Consider the following 8,720-nt stretch of genomic DNA (forward strand, 5'->3'; position numbering starts at 1 on the left):
TATTATCTTATGTATTATTAATTATGTTGGTAAAAAATATATTATTAACAATTTTATTCCTTCAAATTAAAATATATCATAAAATCTATTTTTTCTGTAATTATCATATTAACTTATGTCTTTTTTTTAGTAATTTGTATATATAAAAAGTGCTTCTGATAACAACTATCCAAACACTTTCACTTCTCAGAATCACTTTTTTACAAAATCTATTCTTCACAGAATCTATTCTCTCCAGCCTGTTTGGGTATCTCAAAACCATGGTTTCAGAAGCACTTTTCCGCAAAACAAGATATCTCCTCCACATATTTACTTCGTAATCCGTAAAAGCACTTCTGAAACCATGGTTTAGTTTCTATCCAAACACACCCCCTTCTCTTGGAAGCCTAGCAGTTTTCTGGGCGATTATAAAATACTGGTAATAGTCTAATTTTTTTATTTTTATAATTTGCATGACATCCAAATTTAGTAAAATTTTGTTAACTTTTATTGTTATAATTGATCACATGTTATCTTAATATTTTATTCAAAGTAATATATTAAAAATATTGATAATAAAATAAAATCAATCAAGTTTTATGTGTGGCTCGATATTGATTAAAAATAGAAGTGGTGGATAGTAAAAGAAAAATTATGTAAATTATAAAAATTTAATTAATTATATAGAGGATAGGAAAGTTATATTATTGCCTTTCTAACTTTAACTATCCTCAAATTATTCATTAGCCTTTTTTCATTATTCTTTTTTGCCAGATTTTTCTTTATCAATCTAATATATTTCTAGACTATTTCCTGTATTATTTTAATTCATAATATCTTTTTCTCCTTTAACCAATAAGGAAACCTGTTTGTCGATATCCTTTGTTATTTTTCTAAAACTCTTTATGTTTCACTATTCATTAAAAAAATCTCACATTAGATTATTTAAATAATCTATTGTGTCCATTAGGTCTAAGTCTAACCATGAAGATGAATTCGAGAATCAGTGTTCTTAAAGCATTGTAAAGAGAATGGAATTGAATACAGCTACTCTACGCCATGAACATCATAATAAACTGGAAAGGAAAAATTACAAATAAAGACTTCTAATATGTAAAATTGTAATTTGGGATCCTTCATTTGGAAAATAGTAAATAAGGATCCGGTCCTATTTTTGCAAATATGAAATCGTAGTGAAGTGTCTGAAATGCCCTTCAGCCAAATGACAAGTTAACTATGAGAAATGGGAAGTTCACTTTAGCGAATGAAAACTTCAGTAGATCAAATCACAACTTGGCTGAGAATATACCAAATAACAAGTTGACTATGAAAAATGACAAATTTATTTTAGCGAATGAAAACTTCAGTTGATCAAATCACAACTTGGCTGAGGGTATGTCACATGACGAGTTGACTATGAAAAATAACAAGTTCATTTTAGCGAATGAAAACTTCAGTTGATCAAATCACAACTTGGCTGAGGGTATGTCACATGACGAGTTGACTATGAAAAATAACAAGTTCATTTTAGCGAATGAAAACTTCAATTGATCAAATCACAACTTGGCTAAGGGTATACCACATGACGAGTTGACTATGAAAAATGACAAGTTCATTTTAGTTAATGACAATTTCAGTGGACCAAATCACAATTTAGCTGAGGGGCATTTTAAACATTTCATATTTGCAAAAGTGGGACCCAGTCCTTATTTGCTATTTTTCAAATTAAGGGTCTCGCAAATTTACATATTAGGAAGTCTTTATTTGTAATTTTCACAGTATGGAATGATATTGATTTTTTTTTATATTGTCATTACGTTGTTGATTCCAACACAGTTTTACAAATTGATGGATATGGAATGTTCTCCTCTGGTAAAAAAAAAGATATGACATGTTCTCATTCATAATTACAAAAAAATTGAGGAAACGCTTTTATCATGGAATTGTTTATCATAATAGATCATCCACGGAGGAATTCTTGTGGGAAAATAAAACAATTCCGAGGACAGCATTTTTTTTTTCTTTCCAAATGCCATTGTGTTGTTCTTTTCTAGATTCATACTACAAGACTCTTGCAACTAGATGCTAAGACATTATTAACGATTTATTATTATGATGGGACAATTTTCTTTGAAACTCCTCCACAAACTTCTTCAACTATCAATGTCACTTAGAACGAAATCTTATCTTTGCTTTTTAATCTTTCTGTTGTTGACTTTAGGATAATTCCAATGTCAGTTTTTTATAATAATTTCTTAAAATCTCATTTTACTTCGCTAACCATTTGTAACTTGTAAATTGAGATATTTTTTAAATATCATTTTATCTTTTTCATTAAAAAAAATGTCAAGTTGAACTTGTTTATAGGCTTATTCAAATTAAAGAGGAGATAATTTGAATAAAAAGAGAAAAATGGACAAGGAAGATAAATATTTGTCCTCATGGAAGAACAAAAAGTCCAAGAGGTTGTTTGAACTGGCTTTCTTAACCCCAAAAGTTCCATAAAAATTCCAAAAGCCATGAGCCGAAATCTTATGTTTGGATTGGTATTGAGGTCAAATGATTTGTTTTCTTTTTTAAAAGTCAAGTTAGACCTAAAGCAATATTTTGGAGCTTTTAATATTACAAAAGCTAAATAGTTATTCAAATTGACTTTTTAACATAAAGTTAAATTATCTACTCTCTTTGAAATCGACTGCTTTCTTCTTAAAAATACTCTTTTGTATATTCATATTTTTCCTAATCGTAAGATTTGTATTGAGATGAATTGTGACGAGCTGTCAAAATTCTTCACAATAAATCTTCAGTTAATGTTGAATGGCAGAGCTCTTTTATTCTTTTTGATATATTTTGATTAATTGAATTAATGTCATTCATTCAATTTCTTTAGTTGCTAGACAAGGAAATAGAGCTAACAATTTTCTTGCAGCCATTGGAAGAAGTGAGATGGGATTCTATGGATGGCTAGCGATAGCATCATCTCATCTGCAAGAATTTTGGATGCTAATATGATTGCCGGCTAAAGGCTTGGATCATGAAGGAGGAGGTTGATTTGTTGCCAAAGCTCTGGACCTTGTTTTCTCTTTTTTGGTGGACCTTATTTTGTTCTTTGGTTTTGTTGTTTTTTTTTCTTTTGTATTTGTACCTTTTGGTTCGATTTTTTTTTCTATACTTCATAGACATTTCTTTTGTTAATGAATAAAATGATCTCTTTTTGGTTAAAATTTGACTTTTTAACATAAGTATACATCACATCAATTGACTTTTACCAAAACTTCAGCTTGTAAAATCCCATTGGAATAAAAGCAATAATTGCAAATGTTAAATCCTAAGATGAGCTCAAGATGGTTTAATTTTTGTATTCTTAGATTTTTAGATCTCTTATAAAAGTGTAAGATGCGTTGGCAAAAAAAAAAAAAGAGTAAGATGATGAAATTTTTTTTTTAAAGTGTTCAAAATGTTTTTCATTGGATTTTGAGAAGATTTAGAAGGTAAAATCAATATGAGTAGATTTGTATAAAAAAAAAAAAAAAGGAATATGAGTAGATGATTATTTAGCTATGTTTATTTATGAGGATAATGTGCGAATTCACCCTGAAAGTATACGGTCACGGGTCATGGGTGTCAAGAAGTTTTTGAGGTCTTAGGTCTTGTTTGGTAGAGTGGTGAAAATCCTCTACAAATATATTTCACGTAAATCGAGATAAAACTACTCTTGTATCTTGTTTCGTATTCTATAAATTACTATTAAAAAGTAATTTATAAACTACTTATAAGCTGTTCCAACCATGCCTTTAATATTGCCCCAGAAGTTGCAAAAACAAAGCAGTGCCGTCCTGACCATTATCCCGCTTAATTTTGACTATTGTTTGACCATGTTGCTTACGTGGCACACCATTTCAGTCTCTCTTTTCTTCTTCTACGTGACCTTCCACCTCATCATCCTCCCTCTCTTCCCCTTCCAGGCTCCAAAAAATTCCATCCCCACTCCCGTCGACTCAAGTTCCCCAATCCAAGACCAGGACGTGCGTGAGCCAACGAGACACCCAGGAAGCCACGAGTAAGTGAAGCAGTAGATCCAGGATGTGCATGATGCCGATGAGAAATCCAAAAGGTGATCAAAGTCACCGTCTTTTCTAGGACTGTTCTTCATTCTGGACAAGATGAGTTCGATGGAGGAAGAGAGCTAAGAGCATTCCGCTTCGAGATCCCTTCACCCCATCTCCCGTTCTCCTCTCCTCAACACTCACTCAACCGCCGTTCAAGTCCATCGCAGCTTGCCGCCGTCAAACTCCAAGCAAGCGGCCATAGTTTTCTTCATTTCTACTCGCTATCATCACTGCTTGGAAATTAATTTATGGGTTCTTGAAATATGTTTGTCATCGTTTACCAGCAGAAACAAATATATTGAAACACAACTTCACTACCACTGTCGTTCTTCTTCTTGAAGATCTCATTCTCATGTAACATGCATCAGTTTGTTGGTAAATGATTATTTGAAAGGTTTTCCCCCCTGTTTGGTCATATTTCTAATTTGTAGCATGTAAGTCTTGAAAGTTTCAACTTGAGGTTGATTTGGAAAGATGAACAATGGCAACGACTGCAAACTACTGTCTAAAGGAAAGCTTTGTTTATTTTTTTCTTCCATCTCAGATCATATTAGGTTCTTAGAATTGGTTGTAGATTTGATTTCAAATTTGAGTTGTGTTTTCTGGATTCTTAATTTCTGGGTTTGTGTTTTTTGATCTGCTGCTTGTTAATTCCTCTTGTTGATTTCATCTTATATCTTCTTATTGATGTATGGGTTCTTGAGATATGCGTGCTTATTCCCTGTTACTACGGTTACTGTGAAAGTTTGACCTCATGGTGATCATAGATCAGTCTTCAATAAAAAGTAGAAACTATCGAAATCGTTGCTCCTTTTAATCTGGAAGGATGTTTTTTCACCCGTTAATGCTGCTGGATCTGACACTTTGAGTTAAGTGGGATTTTGTCGTGTAAGGAAGTTTAATTTGTCTGAGTCGAAGTATATTTTTTTTGGGGGGGGGGGGAATTTGCTTGCGTGTTAATTTTTCCGAAGAAATCGAGGAACATGAGAAAAGATGGAGATAATGAGGTTGAGGGTGATGCGGAGGAAAGGAAGAAAAAGATGATGAGGTGGCACACCACACCACTAATATGGTCAAACTAACAGTCAAAATTAATTGGGATAACAGACAGGACGTTACTATTTTTTTGCAACATTGAGATCTTAAAAACTTCCTGATACCCATGACTCCGGGCCGTATACTTTCTGAGTGAATTTGCACTTTATGAGACATTTACTAGAAATTAATCACTTATAATTATTTGTTCTTACTTTTTTGCTCGCTGTTATTGGCTTACGATTGGAATATGTTGTTCATCATATTGATAATTATCCCAAGCTCATCAGGTGTAAACTGTCTATAGTTGATTTGGACGGTCCAAATTTAAAATATTTACTTAATATTTTTACATGTAAAAAACTATTTTTGAAAAAAAATAGTTAAGAGATTATCTTTATTTTATATTCTACATATATTAAAATAATTATTTTAAAAAAATAAAATAAAAAGAAAATCAAATTCCGACCATTCAAATGAAATATGGATGATCCAAATCTGATAAGTTTAGAGTGCTCATTAAAATGATTAGCAACGAAACAGGTTTCCTTACTATTGTTCTTTCTTAAAATTGATGGCATTTAGCATATATACTGATTGATTTTGATTACATTACATATGTTCTTATTACTGTATTTATGTAAGAGAATAAGTAATATATTTTATTTTTTTAAATGTAAGATATTTTTAACTAAAATACATCAACTAAGAAAAATAGCTAGATAATTATACTAATCATACTAATTACTACCTTTAGTCTTAATTATAAGAGTTAGTTGACTAATTTGAGAAGATTAAGGAAATAAGTTAATTAGTTATTTGTAATAACTATGTATTGTTTTTTCTAAAATATCCTTACTAACCAAATGTATTAATTAGAACTGTCAGCTTTAGAAGGACTATCTTAAAAAAAAATGGATAAATATGAGAGACAAAGTAAATTGGGGTCTTATATTTAAAACAAAAAAAAGTCAAACGAGATTTTATATTAAGAAAATGAGATAATATTTATCATCTATGAAATAAGTAATTTTGATATATCTTAAAGGTATTTTGGTAAAAAGACTATTAATTACTTTTATAAATATGTGACCTTATATATTTAAGTATAAATTTTATAAAATAGGCCTTATATTTACAAAAAGAGTAATTTTTTTCAATTTTATTTTGCAGACCAAAATTTGTTAGTTTTGTGGGCCATATCACGGACAAATAAGTTTCCTATTTTTATTTTATAAAAAAACAAGTGAGATCCGAAGTCTCATTGTAAAAATTTTCTTTTGGACCATATCGATAGGGATTCGGAAGAGCCTACCTACCTTTGTACTTTAGCTTTTCGCTATGATTGAAAATACAATAAAACTATTTTTTTCATTATTAATTTTCATTTAATATTTCACATTAAAAATTATTTTTAACTTAATTTCCTTTTCCATACCATTTTACGGTTGTGCTTAGATAATTGTTAGATTAGCATATTTTGAGTTATTTTAGGCGTTTAGCTAAATTTGGGATTAGCACATTTTAAGTTATTATATGAAAAATAATTGTTTTGCCAAAAAGAAAAAAGAAAAATAATTGATAATTAAAAAAAAAAATAGAATTTGGAACTGTGGGGCGCGGCCGCTCGCTCCACTTCCCACAAAGACAGATCCGAGCTGCTCCGGAAGAGACGTTAGAAACGGCCCGCTCATTTGAAACACGTGGGACCCACTAGGATTGCTCCACGTGAGTTCATTCAACCTACCTCACAGCATTTTCGAAAAACACTAGTAAACTATTACTTGCCAGCTGGAGCCTGGAACTGAGATATTAGTCTTAAATTTATGTGTTAATTCATTTTATTTATTTTTTTCATATTAATTTATCCATTTATAAACTGATACCAGGTTCAGCCGGAAAAAAAAATGATACCAGATTTATTATAGAAAAAATTTTAAAAATTCCAAAAAGTTATATGAATTTGCAAAATTTTAAATAAATAAACATAATTAAATTAGAATTTTAAAATGTCAGTAAATTTATAATGTTGCTTTTTATTTAAAAAAACTCAAATCACCTTAACCAACTGTTGGGGCGGCTCTATCCCTGAAGTTTCGGCTACCGGCAATTATCTATTTGAAATATTTTTTTTCAATATTCACAACTTAATTAATAACTCTTATATGGGTTTCCCAGCTCTATTTATGTCATTTATCATGTGCTTTGAAAATTTTCAATTTTTTTTTTTTCACCATTGGTATTGTGATTGCCATTTGAGGTCCCGGTGAGATAGTAGATCAGACAATATAGAATTCTATAAAAAGAAACAGAGGAAGATCGAGAAAAACACTCAATGAGGTCATTAAACAACACCTCTTGGTTAACAACGTATCTAAGATCTTGGTTGTCAATAGAGTACAATTACATCGTTAGCTGTTAATAGAGCACAATGACGTCATGTGATTCATGTAACTGATCCCACCTAGTAGAATAAGGCTTGCTGCTGCTGCTGTTGTTATTATATTAGTACCGTGTTGCCAACTCTTACAACGATATTTACAGATCCGTTAATGTCATTAACCACACTATATTATACTACCTCCAATTTTTAATATAAGAGCTAATTGATTAATTTGAGTAAATTAATAAAATTACTTAAATTAATTATTTGTATTAAATAAATGTTGTTTACACTAACATGTATTAACGAGAACTACTATGTCATGAAACCTTTAACATGTATAATTGCTCTAAGGACTACTTTAAAAAAATAAATAAATATGAAAAATAAAATGAATTAGGGTCTTATATTTTGAAATCAAATAGAATGTAAAACCAATTCTTATTATTAATTAACCTGTAAGATTTTAGTAATAACTCTATTAACATCATTAACCATGTTATACAACAGATTTTTAAATTAATATCATTAATTAGCCTATAAGATTTTAAAGATTTGTTAACCACGTTACATGTTACAAATGTTGAAAAAATCTCATAAGATTGTGCACTCACTAAGTCATTAACTTCTTCAAATTTAAAAGCCTATCATATAATATTGACCAAAAAAAAAAACAAGAAGCTTATCATATAATAAAATTATAATTTTATTATGAGTGGTCACAGCTACACTACAGTCTACAGATGTCGAAAAATTTCAGTTTAAAAACTCTGAGAATAATGTTAATAAAGATGTAACACTCGCTAGAAGAATTGTCAGAACTCAGCTAGCCAGTAAATGCGACTTTGTGTTTTTTTCAGTTCATTGACATTTTAATATTCCAACTTAGCTACATATGTGAGGTTTTACAAATTCAGGTGATGTTTTGAGATTTTTTAAATTTAAATGCCATTTTTTTAATTTAATTTTTATTATAATTAACTAATTTGCATACTCTGTTCAACTTTATTAAATAATTGTTATATTAAAACTTCGAGGAATACATTGGTTTTTTCACATGGGAAACGGCGTGCTCTTCAAGCATTAAAAATAATATGAAACTTCCTTTTTTTTTTTTTAAGGTGACAGAAACTTCCTTTTCTTTTGCCAGCAAGATATGAAACTTCCAATAGCAATATCCTCAGGCGGCAAGCAGCGTCATCAACTCACCGACA

Source organism: Neltuma alba, unplaced genomic scaffold (genome assembly GCF_004799145.2).
Source record: "Neltuma alba isolate B1F8T4 unplaced genomic scaffold, ASM479914v2 tig00013010_pilon, whole genome shotgun sequence".
Lineage (NCBI taxonomy): Eukaryota > Viridiplantae > Streptophyta > Magnoliopsida > Fabales > Fabaceae > Neltuma > Neltuma alba.